The sequence below is a fragment of the Arachis duranensis genome, chromosome 9 (assembly GCF_000817695.3).
Source record: "Arachis duranensis cultivar V14167 chromosome 9, aradu.V14167.gnm2.J7QH, whole genome shotgun sequence".
Taxonomy (NCBI): Eukaryota; Viridiplantae; Streptophyta; class Magnoliopsida; order Fabales; family Fabaceae; genus Arachis; species Arachis duranensis.
This window is the reverse complement of record NC_029780.3, coordinates 59517213-59539532: the sequence shown is the minus strand read 5'-3', so window position 1 is coordinate 59539532 and position 22320 is coordinate 59517213.

The window sequence follows — 22320 nt, the reverse complement described above, 5'->3', positions numbered from 1 at the left end:
TATAAAAATTGATAACTTCTATGTAATCTTTTTTTATAATAAAAATTAATATTTATTTATTAAATTAAAAATAACATATAAATTAATATATTTTAGTACTCTTTTTAAGTACTCTCAATAATCATATTTTTATTATTATTATGTATGATTAATTTTTTATTTACTTTGTCAAAAGAGGATCAACAATTCATATTATAACAAAAATTATAATAAAAAATTCAATAAAAAAATAAAAAAATCAAAATATGAAAGAGAGTACTGACAAGGCAAAGGATTCGATGGTCACAGAATGTTTGGACTATTTAATGGTCCCATAGCAAAACATGTTTTTTAAGTTTTTTAATAACTGTTAAATAGTCTTTATTTAATTTTAATTACAAGTTAATGCTTTATATATTATTAAATTATAACATCTATTTTTTATTTTATAAATTATTATTTGATCATTCATCTATCATGTTTATTAATAATAAAAAACAAAAATAATAACAAATTAGATCCTCCATTAATCGTAATAAATATTTTTTGCAATCTTAATCAATTAGAATTTTATCCTTGACACATTACATCCATTACAAAATAATCAATTGAATGTTGGACAACCGTATGGTTTTTCCAAAAATCAATCGATTGGAATTGTTACAAAATCGATTGAACCATGCTTAGAATGTGGGTTTTTTCTTATTGAATCGATTGTCCATGTTACCCAATCGATTGAAGTCTTCAAAATAATATGGGTTTTCACAATTCAATCAACTGGTTGTGTTACCCAATCGATTGGCTTACGTTGTCGAACGAGATTAAAATTCAATCGATTGGTATGATAATACATTCAATTCAATTGTGTACGTGGTTAAGGTTTTTTCTGTATTCAATCGATTGGTTTGATAAATCAATCGATTGAATTTTGATCTGCTCTATATATTAAGCCAAATAACTATCCGTGTTCAGTCTCCCTCCCTTTTTTAAACATAATACCTCCATTTTTTCATAACCTTTCTTCTCTCTCTAAAACTAGAAAACTTCACTCTTCATCTTCTCCAATCTCATCAACACCCACTCCAAACTACATATATATTATTAATCTTCATCCAAATCTCTACAAACTCCACCGAACCAATATCCCCAGAATGGCTAGAACAAAAAACACAGAGATAGCTAAGGTTAAAGGTGAAAGTTCTGCATCTACCAGGCTAGTTGCTTCATTGCATTACATGGCAAGGTGGCTGCCGTCTCCGAGGGCATTGAACAACTATGTGGAAAAGTTTGAGTCAAGGGCGATTGTTCCTCCCAAATAGATAAAATCCGATTTCATTTATTGTAGAAATTATAATTTGGTCTTGAATGCTTTGCAAACACAACACTTTACTAATTTTATACAAACTAAGAATGAATATTATCCCCACTTGGTTATGGCTGTTTATAGTACTTTAAATTATGTTGTTCCTAAAAATGATGAAGATGATGAAGAAGTAATGTCGCTGATTGAGTTTGATTTAAGGTCACGGCATTATAGAGTTACTTTGGAACAATTAGCTGAACAATGGAATTTAGTTTATAACGGGGTAAAATTTACTAGAGGTATTACCGCAGATGAGGAAATGGGTGAATATGATAGGTTGGTTGGTTTGCATAGCCTGCAATATGAGAATCCACACATGGATGCTGGAGGTAATATAAGTTGCAGTGGTTTGGGAAATGAGCAGTGTATATTGATGTATTTGTTTTAATACGTGTTAATTCCAAGAAAACATAATCACAGAATCTTATTTAACGAAGATATTCTAGTGCTTTGGGCTATGGTGACTGGAAAGCAAATAAACTAGTCTTATTTTATGGTTCATCATATGCTTGAACTGAAGAGAGGAAAATCAAGTGTTGGTTTAGGATATGCTTGCCAATGGACCAAGATTTTCAAATGGCTTGGAATTGACTTGAGTGAAGAGAAAAGTATCATCTTGGGTAATGTAGTTAAGATTGATGACAGCACTCTAAAACAGATGGTAAGAGATCCAGATGCCGAGGAACCTCATGTGCAAGGACAACCACAAGACCCTGAGGTGCAAGTATAATTCCAAGAATCTCCACCACCACTACCTCCATCGCCAACAATGCGAGGGACAATTTGCTAAGATGAGGCAGTGTCATGATAGGCAAACTGAAGCTATCAATCATCAAAGGGAAGCAATTGATCTTCTACACTAATCTAGGCATTACAAACCCAAAGCGAATCATCCCAAGGTATGATGAATGAAAGAAATATGTTGAAGAATGAAGAAAATCTATTGTAGGAGCCTGAAATTATTTGAATTGTTCTTAAAATCAATTGAGATATACATTCAATCGATTGAAGTAGGAAACCAATCGATTGAAGAATGCTTGAAATCCACTACAGTTTTTATCGGCATAAAAATACATATAGATAAGATATAATCATATTAATTTAAAACTCACTTAGTTAAATTTTAAATTAAAAATCAAGATAAAATTCAATTTATATTTGATTTTAACTAAAGATAAGATAACATGATTAAATTTAGGATTGCTCACTTGGTTTAAAAATTAAAAAAATAGATAGAATTGAAATTTAACTACTTTCATTATGTGTATATAAATATAGTCCCTTAGCTCACTCCGACTAACCTCTTATACTTCAACAAATTATTTTAAATATTGACCATTCAACGAATTTTACTCATACAATATTCTTCAATTGACAACAATCATTGGTATTCTTCCTAATAAGGATTTAGTGTCCAATGATGCATGTAACACGGAATGTCTCACTGGCTACACACTATGATCTTATCACAATTGATCTAGTTGATCAAGTTAGAACTATAGTTTCTAATGCCAAGGTAAGACTTAATGGCTTTCTATTTTTTATTAGATTTAAGTGTGAGTAATTTAATTTTTTATATTTTTTTTATACAGGATGACCTAGTTATCAATGACAATATTATTCAAAACAAGGATCTAAATAAAAGTGAAAAATTGTCCAATAAAGTAGAGGAGGTCCTCCTTAGCATGGAGGTAATTTAAGCTAGCAAATAATAATATAAATTATATTATGTAACACATTTTATGTATATTAATCCTATGAAAATAACCAACACATGATCAACATTCTTAGAGGTTCTTCTCATCCCATTCATATTATACAACAACAATAGGGTTATTCTCACGCTCTTCATGTTTAATTCCTATCTTTTTTTCGCTATTACTTGTGGTTAGAGAAATCTTTGTCTTTTACCATTGACAATCTCATCAGAACAACCATCACTCTTTTTGTATTTTTACAACAAAATTAAGAACATTATCTTTTCGTATTTTTACATTTATGGAGTTATATTAACTAAAACTTTTGCAGTCAATGAGAGTTACAAATAAGACTCGGGACGAAAAAATTGATAAAATACTTGAAGCTGTAAGCCGCATTGAGGCAATGATGACACAACTGAATCTGAACGATAATTTCGAGACTCCAACCAAACTTTCTTCACAAAAGACACGTCCATTCCCAAACAGATTGAAGGCTAAGGGTTCAGATATTGATACCCATACTGCTATATCAGATGATGAAGATGATCTTATTGAGCTGGATAAGAGGTCTTTCACTCCCAATGATGTGTTCAACATCAAAATCAATATGGACAAACCAACATCCCCAACTGTAAGAGCGGCATTAAGAAAGAAAAATATATCAAAGGTATAGGCATGCGCAGTAAAATTCATACATCATAATATTTTTTATTAGTATATTCTTAACAAGATAACAAGTGTTTACTGACCTATTTTTTTCTTAGGGTAAGACTATTATGGGGATATAGAAAAAATTACCTTTCATTCCCTCAGGCGAAATTAGAAAGTCAAAGATTTAGCTTAAATCATTCAGTAAATCCAAGGCGTCTTTTGCACTGATCCAACGCACAAAAGACTATAGAAGACCCATATTTTTTTCGATTACCAACGTAATTATCTCTTAGGTACCAATCTTTAATCATCTAGTTTGCTATGAGTAATGCTAATTAACCATCTAGTTTACTATAAGTAGTGCTAATTATTTTGTTTAAAACTTGTAGTCAATGAAGTATAAATTTATGCCAACCCCAACCATGCATCTTTGGAATATCAGATAAAGGCCTATGCATATGCATTTTCAGCCTCGCTAGATTCATTGTAAGTTGAGTTGATATTATCAGTGAAGAACTTGTAGTAATAGACACAATCATAGCTACTAGAACAGACTTTCATCATTTCGTACTTGGCAGATGATGAGCGGATAATTTATACGCTTTTTAGCATTGTTTTTAGTATGTTTTAGTTAGTTTTTATTATATTTTTATTAGTTTTTATTTAAAATGTTTTTAGTTAAAATTCACTTTTCTGGACTTTACTATGAGTTTGTGTATTTTTTTGTGATTTCAGGTATTTTCTGGCTGAAATTGAGGGACCTGAGTAAAAATCTGATTCAGAGGCTAAAAAGGATTGCAGATGCTATTGGATTCTGACCTCCCTGCACTCAAAGTGGATTTTCTGGAGCTACAGAAACCCAATTGGCGCAATCTTAATTGCATTGAAAAGTAGACATCCTAGGCTTTCCTAGCAATGTATAATAGTCCATACTTTGCCCGAGATTTAATGGCCCAAACAGGCGTCCCAAGTCAGCTCAAGAATTCTGGCGTTAAACGCCGGAACTGGCACAAGAATGGGAGTTAAACGCCCAAAGTGGCACAAAAGCTGGCGTTTAACTCCAAGAAAAGTCTCTACACATGAAAGCTTCAATGCTCAGCCCAAGCATACACCAAGTGGGTCCGAAAGTGGATTTTTATGTCATTTACTCATCTTTGTAAACCCTAAGCTACTAGTTCTCTACAAATAGGACCTTTTGCTATTGTATTAGACATCTTTTGATCATGTTTTTATGCTTGAACCCTCTTTGGAATTTGTTCTTATGTATTTTCAACGGTGGAGTTTCTACACACCATAGATTAAGGTGTGGAGCTCTGTTGTACCTCGAGTATTAATGCAATTACTATTGTTCTTCTATTCAATTCAGCTTATTCTTGTTCTAAGATATCACTTGTTCCTCAACATGATGAATGTGATGATCCGTGACACTCATCATCATTCTCACCTATGAACGTGTGCCTAACAACCACCTCCGTTCTACCCTAGATTGAGTGGATATCTCTTGGATTTCTTAATCAGAATCTTCATGGTATAAGCTAGAATTGATGGCGGCATTCTTGAGAATCCGGAAGGTCTAAACCTTGTCTGTGGTATTCTGAGTAGGATTCAAGAATTGAATGACTGTGACGAGCTTCAAACTCACGATTGTGGGGCGTTAGTGACAGACGCAAAAGAATCACTAGATTCTATTCCGACATGATCGAGAACCGACAGATGAATAACTGTGCTGTGACAGAGCGCGTTGAACATTTTCACTGAGAGGACGGGACTGTAGCCATTGACAATGGTGATGCCCAACATACAGCTTGCCATGGAAAGGAGTAAAAAGGATTGGATGAAGACAGTAGGAAAGCAGAGAGACAGAAGGGACAAAGCATCTCCATATGCTTATCTGAAATTCTCACCAATGAATTACATAAGTATCTCTATCTTTATTTTATGTTTTATTCATCTTTTAATTATCAATCCTCCATAACCATTTGAATTCGCCTGACTGAGATTTACAAGATGACCATAGCTTGCTTCATACCAACAATATCCGTGGGATCGACCCTTACTCACGTAAGGTTTATTACTTGGACGACCCAGTGCACTTGCTGGTTAGTTGTGCGAAGTTGAGATTGCAATTGAGCGTACAATGTTGATGGCGCAATTGATGATCACAATTTCGTGCACCAGCAGACCATTACTGATAAGGTACACAAACCATTTATTAATTAACTTGTATTTGATTTTTTGCACAATCTAGTAATATATTTTGATTATCGTTCAGATTCTTGAATTAGTGGCATTAAGGTGCACTGATGAGCAAATCTGATGTAAGCTTCAAGACAACATGGCAACTTCCACTGAGATTTGTGGTATACTCTTTAACACCTAACAAGATAATTTTACTGATTATAAGTTGTAAATGTAATGCTAATAAAGTACCATGTTTTATCATATACTAACAGTTATATGAAAGCATTAATGTTTTTAGGTAGATGTCTTCACCAAGATAAATTTAAAGCAAAAGATGCAACACTATGTTTATAAATTTATGCAACCTACTGCTGATTTAAAATTTGTAAGCATTTTTTTTATCTATTCTTTGGTAAATATAGTTTTTCGTTATCAACATACATAACTCACATTAAAACTTTATGGTTTAGATGTATGTTCCTATTCAAGAGGGTGACCACTAGTATCTATGTAATATTGGTTGACGATCGCACAATCTATCACTTGGACACCCATTTTCATGATGACAAAATTTGAGAGAGTGATAATTGAAAGGAAGAGTCCGCTGGACATGTGGCTTTCCCTTTTTTCATTTTATACAAAACGCAAAACGACACCGGTTCCTCTGGTTTGCCAATTTGATTTGATTTTCGTGAATTTTTTATTAAGGATAATTATATAATTTATAAATTTTAGGAATTAAACAAATTATTAATTTATTCATCGTTTACTCAAGATTTATATGATAATTGTTTCATTCAAGAAACATAAACATGAATATTGGAAGTATATACAAAATTTCATTAATATATTGAAAAAAAATATAAACACAAATCTGTACGTGATTCTCCACGCAAAGATATTAAGTTGATGGAGGTTGCTAATTATCACTGTCTAAATCAGCCATCGATTCTTTATATATATCACCATTATTTGAACCATTAGCTTCATCTTCCATAACATTGTTGTCTATGTTCTTTTGCCAAGACATGTTGTCTTCTTATGTCCTTCCATTTAACAAACACTAAAACTTTGCCACTTCTTTTTAGATGGATGTCCTGAGCCTATATTGGTTTGATGCACATACAGATTGCTACTTTTAGCCACACCTGACTGGGGTTGCTTACTACCTTCGTCCACAACCTTGTAGGATGACTACAACCCCATAATAATGTCACGTGTCTCTTCAAATATCTTTGGGACTTTAGCTATAACAACAGCTAATTGTTTAGAAAACTCCATCAAAGCAATTTGTTGACTAATACAACAACATCCCCGGTGAACCTAATTGCACCATTGAGTGCTGATTTCACCTTCTTTGTCCGTCTGGCATCTATCCAACACTAAGGATCGGAGAATCTCACAAATGTCTCTGTCAACCAAAACTTTCACACAATATGTTTACAAGAAATTCCAAATGACTCCATTCTTAAATAAGAACACATGAAGATCAGTTCTTCTTGACGAAATTCAACAGTCCACAGAAAATTAGGCCTCCTATGCTTACACACTGTATTTTGAGCAATCATCGTTATTCTCTATGTTTATCACTTTCATTGATCCAGCTCTAGAAAGAAATCGGCGAAAATAGAAATATCTCATGAGTGTATACCTCAATAGAAAATCTCTCTAGCAGCTCTATACAAGTCTGCATGACGGGCACCCACGTGTAGATTCATAATCAACATTAAATTCTTTAAAGAGCAAGTGTGTAACACACATTTGGAAATGCTCTATAAAACTTGTCAAATCATATCGCGACCCCACATACCTTGCCACAACTAAGTGAAAACCTTCACATTTTGAGTAGTTCTAAAACCAGCAAAAACTTACCTCTTATATATACAGTAGCCCACATATGCTTTTCTTCATACATGTTGTTCACCCAGGGCTTATCCTAAACGCCAAATTCTTCAATAAGTTGAACCCACTTACGCTTAAACACGGGAATGTCGTAGTCTCCCAACATTATTTTCCTGAATTTAGATGCAAACAATGGATTCTCAACATTTCTAGTCACATTTCGAATAAGGTGCCAAGCGCATAATCTATGTCTGACTTTGAGTAATACATCTCTTACTGCATACCTAATAGCCATATCCCCATCAGTTATTATTGAGGTCGGGGTTTTACCCTTCATTGCAAACATGAGATGACGCAGAAGCCAAATATATGTATCATTAGATTCATCCACAATTAACATAGCAGCAAAAACAATTATTTTGCTATGGTAGTTAACCCCACTGAGTTAGTAGTCTAGTTGGCTAGTCCCATCAGACCAGAACAAGTTATGTAACAAACTTCTTGAATCATGACATGCCTTGAATTATAATTATGGATAATTTAACCGCATATCCTCCAACTTCTTAAACACCTGTGTTGCATCATGAGGAACTTGAAGCCCTTGCCGAGCAGTCTTATTGTACACATCTCTGGGACCATAGCCAACAAATTTATACCTGCCTGCTTGACTAGCTAGAAGACCAAATAATTGTGAAGTGCTAATCTCGGGCTTTAGCAAGTTCATCATTTGCATAATATCAGCCTCTAACATTTTTCTATGGGTAGGCAACATAGCAGTGAATTGTGTATCCAATAGATCATGGTTGTGTTCGTCAGAGAAATAAAAAATATGCCACCTTCAAGTTTCAGGTACAAATTTAACATACATTCGTGCTTCACAACCAGTTCTTGTTTCCAATGTATGCTCCTTCTTCCTATTTTCCATCGTGTAATACTTCTCCTCCTTGAACCCTTGTCGATGACATACAAAATTTTGTTTGTAAACCTCGCCAATACTATTCTTGAAAGTTTTACTCTTCCTTGCACTAAAGCCCTTAGACTTTGAGTACGTCAGATAAAAACCAAATGCAAGCTGTAAAGTAGAAAAGTGATATTTTCCAATTTCCTCCACACAATTTTTAGTAAAATTCAAAATTATAATGTCTTATACGGAGTCAAACACATAAGCAGCTTCAAGGGTATCCTCTGACGAATCAGTTTCAGAAAAATACACTCCCTTAGTAAATTCATCTCCGAAATCTTCTTCAGATTCATACTATTTATCCATCATATCTAGATCACATACTAACTCTTCTTTTTGGTTAATGTCATTGTCCTCCTGGTATTGCTCAACCATCTCAATGTCTTAAAATATATCTAACATCTTAAAAATGTCCAATGAAAAAAATTTGTTCAGTACACTACATCATATAACACTAAAAAAATAAATAGCTTGTAATATTACATCAATGTCCTAAATCCAAAAGACTTACATACATGTGTTATTTTGCCATATAACTATGTAAATCGAAGCAAACAAATTCGATTTACACTCGTTCTATTTATTTAGTTGTATAAAATGAGATAACTACATAAAATTTTAATAGAGCATACTAATTATGTTATCCTTTTAATGATATTTTCTTTAACAAATTTTCATTTTAATAATATATAATACAAATATTTTATATATTCACATATAATGGTTAGGTTTAATTACCCGGTTGGTCCTTTTAGTTTCACGAAATTTTCAATTAGGTCCTTATACTTTTTTTCCTTTTAATTTGGTCCTTGCACCAATTTTTTTTTTAATTATGTCCCTCTTGATAGTAATTGGTTTAATTTTATACAGACTCAACTAATAAAAATTGGCGCAGGGATCCAAATAAAAGGAAAAAAAAGTATAGGGACCCAATTAAAAAAATTTTGGTGCAAGGACTGAATTAAAAGAAAAAAAGTATACGGACCTAATTAAAAATTTTGCAAAACTATAGAGATCAACAGAGTAATTAAACCTAATGGTTACATACTAGTACATTTTTTTATTCTAAAACAAAATTAAAAAAACATTGAAAAACTGCTGCTGTTTTATTTTTTTTCTAAGAAGCACAAATAAACGTATCTAATAGAAGTGTTGAAATTGCTAGACTTGGTAGTTTAATATTTAATATTTAAAATATTATAATTTTGAGTAATATTTTAAGTAGGTCCTAAATATTTTTTATTGAATGTTTTTGTCCTCAAAGGTGAGTACCCATGATATAATTCATAGCTAGTTGTTCGATTTAGAGATTTGATAAAATGCTAATTGATTTGATTTTCTATGATGCTCAACCAATTCCATAAATCGAATTTTTCTAATTCGATTTACCATGGAATTTAAGCTATATAAATACCATAAAAACATTGAGCGTTCATTATAGTGGGATTAATAATAAAAAAAGATAAACTATATAAATTATTTTACTATAATAATCCAATAGTACATTTTAAGTCCACACTTTTAAATATTGCTAGCTAATTAATAATAAAAAATAATAAATTTTATTTACTTTCTATTATTTCTCAATGTATGTAAATTACTAAAAGATAAAAAAATATTTTTTTCATTACACAATCAATTTCATGAATAAAGAGTCGAAACGAAGAATTGCAAAATTAGAGATTCTATTCACTAACCTCGATTTTGTAATCAAAACAATGGATTGTTTTCTAAACGACGTAACAAGAAAAAACTCTTTCACGAACTAATCGATTACTACAATGAAGAAATTGATTGAATCTCTACCAATTGCTACAATCGTAATGAACACATAATGATGAACAAATATTCGATATTAAAGAGATAGATAAACAATGAAGAAAAATTGGATATTAAGTAAATGGATAAACGATGAACAAAAATAATGAAAAAAATGATAATCAAGGAGATTGATAAATGATTCCAATTGTAGGATTGAATAATTCATGATAGATAATTCATCAATTTATAATATTAATATTAAAAACAATAAGATTAAAGTATCTAAATCAAAATAAAAACTCAAAATTTGAAGATCGAATTTGAAAGATAAGATAGATGAATAATAAATTAATAATTTATAAACACGAGCAGGAAAGTTTAGAATGGCGTAACATATAATGCAATGCACAATTCAATCGATTGGGTAACACAACCAATCGATTGAATTGTGAAAACTCATATTGTTTTGAAGACTTCAATCGGTTGGGTAACATAAATAATCGATTAAATAAGAAAAAAACCCATGTTCTAAGCATGGTTCATTCGATTGTGTAACAATTCCAATCGATCGATTTTTGGAAAAACCATACTTTTGTCCAACATTCAATCGATTATTTTGTACATCCAATGGATTGATTTTCTAACAAATATGATTTCACAAAACTATACGGATGTAACGAATCAAGGATAAAATTCTAATTGATTAGGATTCTCAAAATCATATAGTTGCATTCATATATATAGGTTGCATTGCATTGCATAAGTCTTACATGTCCCTATTCATTAAGATTTATCTCTTTCAACTAAGCATGAGAACATGCTAATGTTTAAGTGTGGGGACGTTGATAAACCATTATTTTATGGTTTATATTGTGTTTAATTGAGTGGTTTTATCAAGTCTTCACCCATTTATTCATATGATTCGCATGTATTTACAATTCCTTCCCAAAATCGCTTTATGATTGAAAACTTGCTTCCTAAAGATCTTTTAATTGTATATTCTTATTCTCCTTTATACCATTCGATGCCATGATTTGTGTGTTAAGTGTTTCAGGCTTCATAGGGCAGGAATGGCTTAGAGAATAGAGAGGAAGCGTGCAAAAATGGAAAGAACAAAAGAAATTGAGGAGATGACCAGCGAGAAGTGACGCGGGCGCATGACTCACGCGTCCGCGCAAAATAAAAAAATTCACAGCGATGCGAACGCGTTCCTGACGCGAACGCGTGGATTGGAAGCTGCACGAGTGACGCGAATGCGTTGAAGATGCGCACACGCGGCACAGAAAATGCTGAGTGACGCGAACGCGTGGACGACGCAGTGGCATGACGTGCGCAATCTTTGAAATTACAGAAGCCACTGGTGTAGATTCGGGGCCGCGTTTTAACCTAGTTTTTAGCCCAAAAACGCAGATTAGAGCCAGGGAAAATGCAGAGACAAAAGACAAAATTCATTCCGCATAATTTTTGGTTTTAGATCTAATTTTACTCCTCCTCTAGGTTTCTTCTTTACACACATAATTTAGGATTGGAAGATTTTGGCTTTTGTTATTGAGAAGAGTCTACCTCCGGAACTGGTCATTCTAGTTTGTTCACCTACTTTTCATTTACTCTTCCATATTCTTAATTTGTCCAGAGTTGACATTGGATTACTTTTTAGAGTTCATTAATACAAGACTATTTTTATTTTTAATTGATCTCTTTGATTATTATTTATCATGTCTCTTTTTATTTTCCCTCTCAATATTGTGAAGTCTACATTTATGATAATGTAATAGTTCCCCAACTTGATTGGGAGTTGATTAAAAGGAGAACCTTGAGTTGGAATACTCAAGAGTTCAATTGTAATTGGTTCGTTGTTGGTTGGCTTGTCAGTCACTAACTCTAATCTTTTCCAAGGGAGAGGATTAGGACTTGTGAATAGAAGTTGACTTTTAACTTGACTTTTTTTCATTTGTTGAGAGTTAACTAAGTAGAAACAACTACTAATTATTAATTGATCTTTAGAAAATTCCAACAAGGATAGAACTTCCGATTAATCTTCTCCCGGTCAAGATTTTATTCAAATTACATAAATTCTCTAATTTAATTTCCTGTTTATCAATCTCAAAACCATTTTGAAAAACCTCTGATTAGTAAAATAGCACTTCTCTCTGCAAACTCGTTGGGAGACGACCTAGGACTCATACTCACAGTATTTTATTTATAAAATTTGTGACAACTCTTTTCTAAATTGACAAGTGAATTTTTGCTGGTTAAGAACTGTACTTGCAACGCCATTCTTCTTAATAATTCTTAATCTGCTAATTTTCGCCACATCAATTTTTGGCGCCGTTGCCGGGGAGTTGCAATAGAGTGCTAATTTATTGATTGGAATTTATTTATTTGCATTTTTTTCTTTTTGTTTTGCTACTATGAGCTGCATGTTTCTTTTATTGAATGACGCGTTCACTTCCTGATCCAAGCTTGCCATTATTTGATCATGAGATTGAAAGAACTATTTCACGTATAAGGCAAGCTCGGCATCGGTTAGTCCTCTCCGAGGATGAATGTGAAATGTCACTTAAGGAAGAAACAAGCTCCCTTCCTACTGATTCGGTTGATTTACGTGCAGATAACATGGTAGCACCTAGGAGAATTACTATCCAGGAAGTTGGAGCCCCAGATTTCACACTGCAGCCGTTTCAGGCGCGTCACCCAGCGGTTGCTGTAGATTTTGAAATAAAGATTGCACTACTCAACTTGATGCCTAAATTTCATGGCTTACCTGCTCAAGACCCTATCAAACACCTTAGAGACTTCCAGACAGCTTGTTCTACTGTTAAGCGTGATGGTGCTGATGAAACTTCTATTCTGTTAAAAGCCTTCCCATTCTCTCTTGAAGGAATGGTAAGAGAGTGGTACTACACTCAACCCAGAGCAACTGTCTCTAACTGGGATACGCTTAGAAGAGAGTTTTTGGAAAAATTCTTTCCAGCTGAAGTTACTGATAAACTGAGGAAAGACATTTCCATAATTGTTCAGGACGAATCCGAGACTCTATACGAATATTGGGAGAGCTTCAAGAATCTTCTAGAAGCATGTCCCCACCATATGATTAACAAGATAGTGTTGCTCGGCTACTTCACACAGGGCATGAAGCCCCAAGATAAGACCACATTGGAAGGTGCTAGCAATGGGTCTATGAAAAAGTACAAGACCACTGATGAGGCATGGCAATTGATCAGCGACTTAGGTGAATCTACTAGGAATCACAGGCAGAAATAAAGCTGGTCAAAAGCTGTTGCAGAGGTATCCTCTAGCAAAGAGACTATTGCTCTGACTCAGAGCATATGTAAAATGACCAACTTACTGAAGCAGATGCAGTTGAATCAACAATTGGTTCAACAAGCTCAGCCTCCCCCACCACAATAAGGCCAACAGTTGGTTCCACAAAGAGTATGCGGGATCTGTACTGATTATAGTCATTATACTGATGAATGTCTGCAGCTCCGACAGGAAGACAACACTGTGGCAGCCAGTCATAACTTCTATGACCGCCCGAATCAAGGATACAATCAGGGTGGTAGCTACAACCACGGGTGGTAGGACAATTCCAACCAAGGTTGGAGAGATAATTCTAACTAGGGTTGGAGGGACAATCATAACAGAGGAGGCAGAGATAATAATGAAAACCAGAGGTGGAATAACAATAACAACTTCAAGCAGCAGAATCAGAATCAGGCCTATAGAGCACATCATCTAAGGCAGCCTCAAGCATCTCAGCAAGCCCCTCAGATCACTCATTCTAATTCCTCATCACATGACGAGATACTCCGTTCTCTTGCACAAGGGCAGCAAGTCATGCATACATAGCTGAACTCCACTTTAAATGGTCTGACTGCAACTTTACAAGCTCTCGTCTCTCGGTTAGATTCACCACCTAACTCCGCCAATCAACCTTCAAGCTCCAGTGGACTTCGCTTACAACCCTTACCTAATCCCAAGGGTGGCATTAATGCCATCACTCTGAGATCTGGAACCACATTGCAGGAGAGGAACCAAGAGGAACCAAGTCTGCTAGAACACACCCCAGCTGATGACATGGTTAAGGTAGAGGATATTGAAATAGAAGATGAAGCACTATGCATGGATGAAGCAGAAGCAGCCCAACCAAGGAATGTAGAACCCCAGCAGGCTAAAGCCACAAGAGACGCCACTCCTATACCATTTCCACACCTTTCTAAGAAAGCCAGAAAGCATATGGAACTTGATCCCAAAATGGTAGAAATCTTCAAAAAGGTTAAGGTAACTATTCCCCTTTTTGATGTTATTCAACAAGTACCTAAATAAGCAAAGTTTCTAAAAGAATTGTGCATACATAAAGATAAAATTAATGAATTAGAAACTATTCCTTTAGGTAGCTCTATATATGCTTTAATGGGAAATATACCTGAAAAATGTAGTGATCCAGGCCCATGTATGGTTAACTGTACCATTGGAGGTGTAATATTTTCTGACTGTATGTCTGATTTAGGAGCGTGAGTGAGTATTATGCCTTTGTCTATATATAATTCTTTAAGGCTCCCTCCCTTAAAAAGGTCAGTAGCTTGTTTTGTGTTAGCAGATAAAAGCATCATTACAATGGTAGGGATTGCTGAAGATGTGTTAGTGAGCATTAAGGGGCTCACGTTTCCCAATGACTTCTATATCTTGGAGATGCCCCAAAATAACTAAGGGAAGCCTTCATCAATCCTGCTTGGAAGACCGTTTTTGAAGACTTCGAAGTTCGAGTTGGATGCCTTTTTGAGAACCTATTCCTTTGAGGTTGATGGCAGAACAGTGAGCTTCAATCTGGATGAAGCTATGAAGCATCCCCCAAAAGATCACTCCATATTCCAATGTGACATCATTGATGAAATTATAGCTGCAACTCACCAGGAAGAAATGGAAGAGAGTTACTTGGAGCAAGATCCAAGTGTGGGGTCACCCTTTGAACATACTGAAGATTCGTTACCATTTTCACCAGCCCCAGACGATCTAGAGCCAAACCATGAGAAGAAAATAGATTTAAAGCCCTTTCCTCCACACCTCAAGTATGCTTACCTTGAGGACAAGCAGAAGTTTCCAGTTATCATTGCGAGGGAGCTCACTTCCCAATAAGAGGAACAACTGCTTAGTGTATTGAGGACGCATAAGAAAGAAATTGGATGGAGCTTGGCGGATATAGTAGGCATCAGCCATCAAGTTTGTGAACACAGAATATTCTTAGAAGAAGGAGCAAAGCCTATCCATCAACCTCAGAGAAGATTGAATTCAACCATCTTAGAAGTTGTCAAGAAGGAAGTGACCAAACTACTTGAAGCAGATATTATTTACCCTATCTCATATAGCAAATGGGTCAGCCCAGTGCAAGTGGTGCCCAAGAAGTCTGGAGTCACAACAATAAGAAATGAGCAGGGAGAACTTCTGACAACCAGAGTACAGAACGCATGGAGAGTTTGCATCGACTACAGGCGTCTCAACCAAGCCACTCGCAATGATCATTACCCCTTGCCATTCATTGATCAGATGCTTGATCGCCTTTCAGGTAAATCTCATTACTGCTTTTTAGATGGTTATACAGGTTATTTTCAAATCCATATAGCTCCTGAAGATCAGGAAAAGACTACTTTTACATGTCCTTTTGGGACTTATGCTTATAAGAGAATGCCTTTTGGCTTATGCAATGCACCAGTTACTTTCCAAAGGTGTATGATGAGTATTTTCTCTGATCTCATTGAGACCTGTATGGAAGTTTTTATGGATGACTTTAGCATATATGGTGATTCATTTAGCCTTTGCTTGGATAGTTTATCTAGAGTATTGGACAGGTGTGTTAGTTCAAACATTGTTTTAAATTTTGAAAAGTGTCATTTTATGGTGAAACAAGAAATTGTTCTAGGACATGTTGTGTTTGATACTGGTATCTCTGTGGACCCAGCAAAGGTGGATGTTATTTCTAGTTTACCTTACCCCTCCTCTGTGAGGGAAGTCCATTCGTTCCTTGGCCATGCAGGTTTTTATAGGAGATTTGTTAAGGACTTCAGTAAGGTAGCACTAATGCAGAAAGATATTGAGTTCGAGTTTAGTGAGAATTTCAAACTAGCGTTTGATAAGCTGAAGACCGCCCTGACTCAAGCTCCAATTGTGAGGGGACCAGACTGGAGTCAACCATTTGAAATCATGTGTGATGCCTCCAATCATGCAGTAGGAGCAGCACTAGCTCAGTTTGAACGTAACGATCCTTTTGTAATTGCTTATGCATCTAAGACTTTAGATGCTGCTCAATCTAATTACACTAATACTGAAAAAGAGCTTCTAGCTATTGTTTTTGCCCTGGATAAATTCCGAGCCTATGTACTTGGTACTAAGGTTGTAGTGTACTAAGACCATGCAGCTCTAAAATATTTATTAGCTAAAAAAGAGTCTAAGCCAAGGCTAATACGTTGGATGTTACTGCTGTAAGAATTTGATTTGGAAATTAAAGATAGGAGTGGTAACCAAAATTTAGTGGCAGACCACTTGAGTCGCCTTGAGCACATTAAAGATGACTTTATTCCTATCAATGATAATTTTCCATTTTATAGCTTACAGGCAGTATCTGATGTAGTTCCTTGGCATGCACCTGTAGCTAATTATCTAGTTAGCCACACTTTTCCTCCCGATTTCACTAAGCATCAGAGAGACAAGCTGAAAAGCGAGTCCAAATACTATGTTTGGGATGATCCATATCTATGGAGGTGTGGTGCTGACCAGGTAATTAGGCAGTGTGTGCCTCAATCAAAATTCCAGTCCATTTTAGAGGCCTGCCAATCATCTGAGAGTGGAGGACATTTTAGCCCTCAACAAACAGCTAGAAAAGTTTTAAACTGTGGATTCTGGTGGCCTACTCTTTTCAAAGATGCTACTAACCTTTGTAAATCTTGTTCACCTTGCCAAAGATTTGGTAATATATCCAAGAGGGATGAAATGCCTCAACAAATTATGCTTTTCTATGAAATTTTTGATGTTTGGGGCATTGACTTCATGGGTCCATTTCCAAATTCTCATGGTCACCTTTATATACTGTTAGTTGTAGATTATGTTTCTAAATAGGTGAAAGCAATTTCAGCCCGTACTGATGATGCTAACACTGTTGTTTCCGTTGTTAGAAACCATATTATTTGTCGCTTTGGATCACCACGAGAAATCGTGAGCGATCAAGGCACTCACTTTTGTCTAACAGGATTACTGAAAAGGCATGGAATAATTCATAAAGTATCAACAGCCTATCACCCCCAGACTAATGGGCAAGCAGAGTTGTCTAACAGAGAGATAAAGCACATGCTGCAAAAGATAGTCAATCCTCATAGAAATGACTGGAGCACCAGGCTCCAAGATGCGCTTTGGGCATATCGGATAGCATACAAGACACCAATCGGGATGAGTAATTTCTGCTTAGTTTATGGAAAGGCCTGTCATCTCCCAGTTGAGCTAGAACACAAAGCCTTCTGGGCTGTAAAGGAATGCAACATGAACTATGAGAGAGCCGGAGCTGAACGAAAGTTGCAACTGTAAGAATTAGAGAACCTTCGCCTAGAAGCTTATGAGAACTCCAGGCTGTATAAGGAGAAACTGAAAGCTGTGCATGACCAGAACATCAATAGAAGAGAGTTCCAACCTGGGGACTTAGTCCTCCTTTACAACTCCATAATGCGGCTCATGCCAGGCAAGCTGAGATCTAGATGGGACGGTCCCTATCGAGTAGAGAGGGCGGAACCATACGGAGTCTTTCACTTAAGCCATCCTTCAAGCCCTGAACTTATAAAAGTCAATGGACATCGCTTGAAGTTATTTCATGGCAAAAAGATGGCAAAAAACCAGGAGCTGGAGATCTTCCTCTTGGAAGATCCACCCACAGCAGAAGGCTGAGCTAGTGGAGCGTCCAACTTAAGGACGTTAAAGCAAAGTGCTGGGTGGGAGACAACCCACCATGGTATGATCATTCTTTTCCCTCTCCTTAATTTCCTTTCTCAATAACTCTTCTCAGTACTAGTACCTATAGTTTGCATTTGCATTTGCATTTGCATTTTACACAAAAAAAAAGATGAAGAAGAGAAGAAATAGCACGCGACGCGCCAGCATCGCCGACGCATCCGCGTTGCCAGTGGATTGAGAAGAAAACAAATTTAACAAAGAGTTACGCAAAACTGTAGCTGGAGGCGTGTCTCTGCCACAATTTGACCCATGTGACTGCGTGGATAACGCTATCGCATCATTAGTAAAATGGTCTCCCCACGTGTCCGCGTCAACCACGCGAACGCGTGACCCTACAATTCGACGTAAAAAGGGTGTATGGTAGTAAGTTGAGCTGGAGTTGGGCTGAACTCGTGCTAGCCGCACAAGCCCTACCACGGGTACGCGTGCCCCACGTGTCCGTGCCGTTTTCAAAGTTTGGCCATGATGCCAGGGCATTTTGGCCAGTTTTACTGACCTTTTCTTTACTGTTTTTAAGGTAGTTTCATGCATTTTCTTAGGAAATAAGCTAGTTTTGGGTAGATATTCACTTACATCTTGATTCAAGCAAACATTGTGAATTTTGAATGATTTCATGAGAATTATGCATAAGTTGAATGATAAATTTGATGATGCATGATCCCATGATTAAGAGCAAGACTTTGATGCACTTTGTTTGATTGATTTCAGGCCAAAAGAAGAAGAGAAGAGCCACGTTAATGGCTACGTTAGTTACACTAACGTGGGCACTAACGTGGAAGGAAGGAAAGCCACAACGTTAGTGAGAAAAGTTAGTGGCATTAACTTTGAAGAAAGGAAATGGAGCCAACATTAGTGACACTTAACATTATCACTAACGTTGGACCAAGCTCATGAGTGGCCACGCTAGAGTCCACGTTAACCTAGTTAACGTGGCCTCTAACGTTAAGAAGGAAGGGGGGAAGCCAACGTTAGTGACACTCAACATTGTCACTAACGTTGCCCAAAGCACATTAAGCCACGTTAACTCCCACGTTAACCTAGTTAACGTGGAAGCTAACGTGAAGGAACAAAGTGGTCGACAACGTTAGTGACACCCAACATTGTCACTAATGTTGGAAGCAACCACACAACCCCCCAAGGAGCCACATTAACTTCCACGTTAACTTAGTTAACGTGGAGACTAACGTGTGAAAAAAGAAGGTGCTCGCCAATGTTAGTGACACCGAACATTGTCACTAACGTTGGAAGGAGCCACACATGCCACCATGAGCCACGTTAACTCCCACGTTAACTTAGTTAACGTGGAAGTTAACGTGGTACCTGACAGCCTGACCATGCCTTCTTCAAACACGCATAACTTGAGCCACAAATCTCCAAATGAGGTGATTCCAGTGGTATTGGAAATTAGGATTCCAGAGCTTTCCAAGCATATATGGAACTACATGGTTGACACTAAATTTGAGGGAGAAAACCTGCCCCGAAAGTGCAATGATGAACATGGTATCAACCTGTATTAAGGTCAACTGACCTCTTCACCTTCCAAGAAGTGTAACTCGAGTTGTAAAGCTCCAAATGATGCGCTTCTAAAGACATTGGAAATTAGACATCCAGGGATTTCCAAAAATGTATAATAGTATGGGGTGGACACTAAGTTTGAGCTTCAGAAACTGGCAATAATGAAGCCCTGATCGCTAGCGTTATTGGCAATCAACATTGCCAGTAACGTTGGCATATATGCCAGCGACCAGGTCCACTTCAAAGGAGTATAACTTGAGCTACAAAGGTCCAATTGAGGTGATTCCAGTTGCGTTAGAAAGCTGACATTCAGAGCTTTCCAACAATGTATAATACTCTATAGTGGGCATGAAATTGGAGCACAAACAAGAGGCATCTTTTAAGCCCCAAAAATACCAACTGGGCAGCAAGTGCAACGTTAGCCACAATAACTTTAGCACTAACGCCGCACTTGTAGCGTTAGTGTGGCTAACTTTAGCACTAACTTTGGCACCTGGACCTCAACTTGACCCACTTCTCTCTCAAGTCCACTTCAAAACTCAAGCAAGCAAGTCCACAATTGTCAACCAATCAAGACCACAAGAAGCATCTAGAATAGAAATTTTCATTTTATTGTAATTTGTTTTTAAGTTCATTTTTGGTAATTTAGGAGAGCCTATATAAAGGCCTTAGTTTTTACATTCAAGTCATTTTGGATTCTAGAGAATTGAAGGAAGGGGGAGAGGGGGAAAACCAATTCGAACATCTATGAATTGGCACACTCCAAGGGGAGTGGGTCTTCGGACCCCTCCCCTCCACCACTCTTCTTCCTTCTCTCTTCTTTTCTTCCTTAGGAGTAGTTTTATTTTAGTTGTAATTTTCATTTATGAATTTTGAAGTTTTAATTTTAGTTTTAATCTTCATCTTTACTTTCTGCACTTTTTTTGAATCTTCATCTTTATTTTTCTGCACTTTCTCTCTTTTCTATATTTGTAGAGCAATGATCAACTAACTCTTTACATTAGGTTAGAGAGCTCTATTGTGATTCAATGGATCAATTGTAGTTCTTATTCTTCTTCTTCTATCTTTTCTCTTGATTTTACTTGAAAGCTTTCGATCTTAATTCAATTGGTTAGTTGTCTTGGAAAAGAAACTCTCCATAATTGGATTTCTTCGGAACCTTGGAAGAGGAATGAAATTGCCAGGGAGATCAATGAATGCATTGATTGAGGAAGAGACGAGAATGAATTTGATCCGGAGAATTGCATCATCTCTTGATCCCAATTTTCATTTTATTTTTAGTTTTTACATTTACTTTTCTTGCCATTTTACTCTTCTGCACTTTATATGCCATTTACATTTCCTAGTTACTTATCACTCTAATATGATTTGTCTAACTAGGATAATCAATTAATCATTGTTTGCTTAATCCGTTAATCTCTGTGGGATTCGACCTCACTCTATTGTGAGTTTTACTTGACGACAATTCGGTACACTTGCCGAAGGGAGATTTGTTGCGAGACAAGTTTTCCGTGCATCAAGTTTATGGTGCCGTTGCCGGGGATTAATTGTGATTAACAAACTACCAGTTGGTTGATTACCTAGATTAGACACTTTCTTTTGTTTTGCTTTATTCATGTAATTGCTTTAGTTCTTTATTTTCTATGCTCTCTAACTGTTTGTGTTAATGCCTCACCAAGAAGCCCCTGCCATGATAGCTCTGGCTCTTGGTGATTTTGTTATTAACACAACAGTTCTTTTACTCAGCTTCTTTCCAAATAAAATTGGCATATGATCACATTCTAAGTTTGGTGTTGCCCTACAACAATCTGTTTTCAATCTTTCTGGATACTTGCATCAATTCTAAGAGGAAGTGTCATACTAAGTTTGGTGTGCCACTTATTTTTCTATGCAATGTATCCAGCAACACCACTTGTTTGTATAATCATAATGCCTTTGCTTCTTAGGCTTGCGGTCTTATCCTTAATTTTTGCTTGCTTAACCACATACATCACTTACATTTCAGTATGTAAAACGTTCATGACCCATCATAGACCCCACCACCACTGTTTTATTTTCTGTTTGAAGACAAGCAATTAGTCTAAATTGCTGTAGGAAGGGAGAAAAGTAGGAGAAAAAGGGCAACAATAATAAAGATGAACTACAAGGTGGTAAAGTTCCTTTTTCCTCTTACTTATTTCCATTACATTCAATTGCATGATTATCTTCTAAGTTCTTTGTATGTATGTGTGCTTGTTCCTTGTAAATAAGCATGTCAATTCTGTCTTTTAAACTTTTTATTGACTAAGGCTATATTTTCTAGTCTGAATGTCATTATTGCATCCTTACTTTGCTTACTTGTATGCTTGTCCCTTTTGAATCAAATGAAAGGA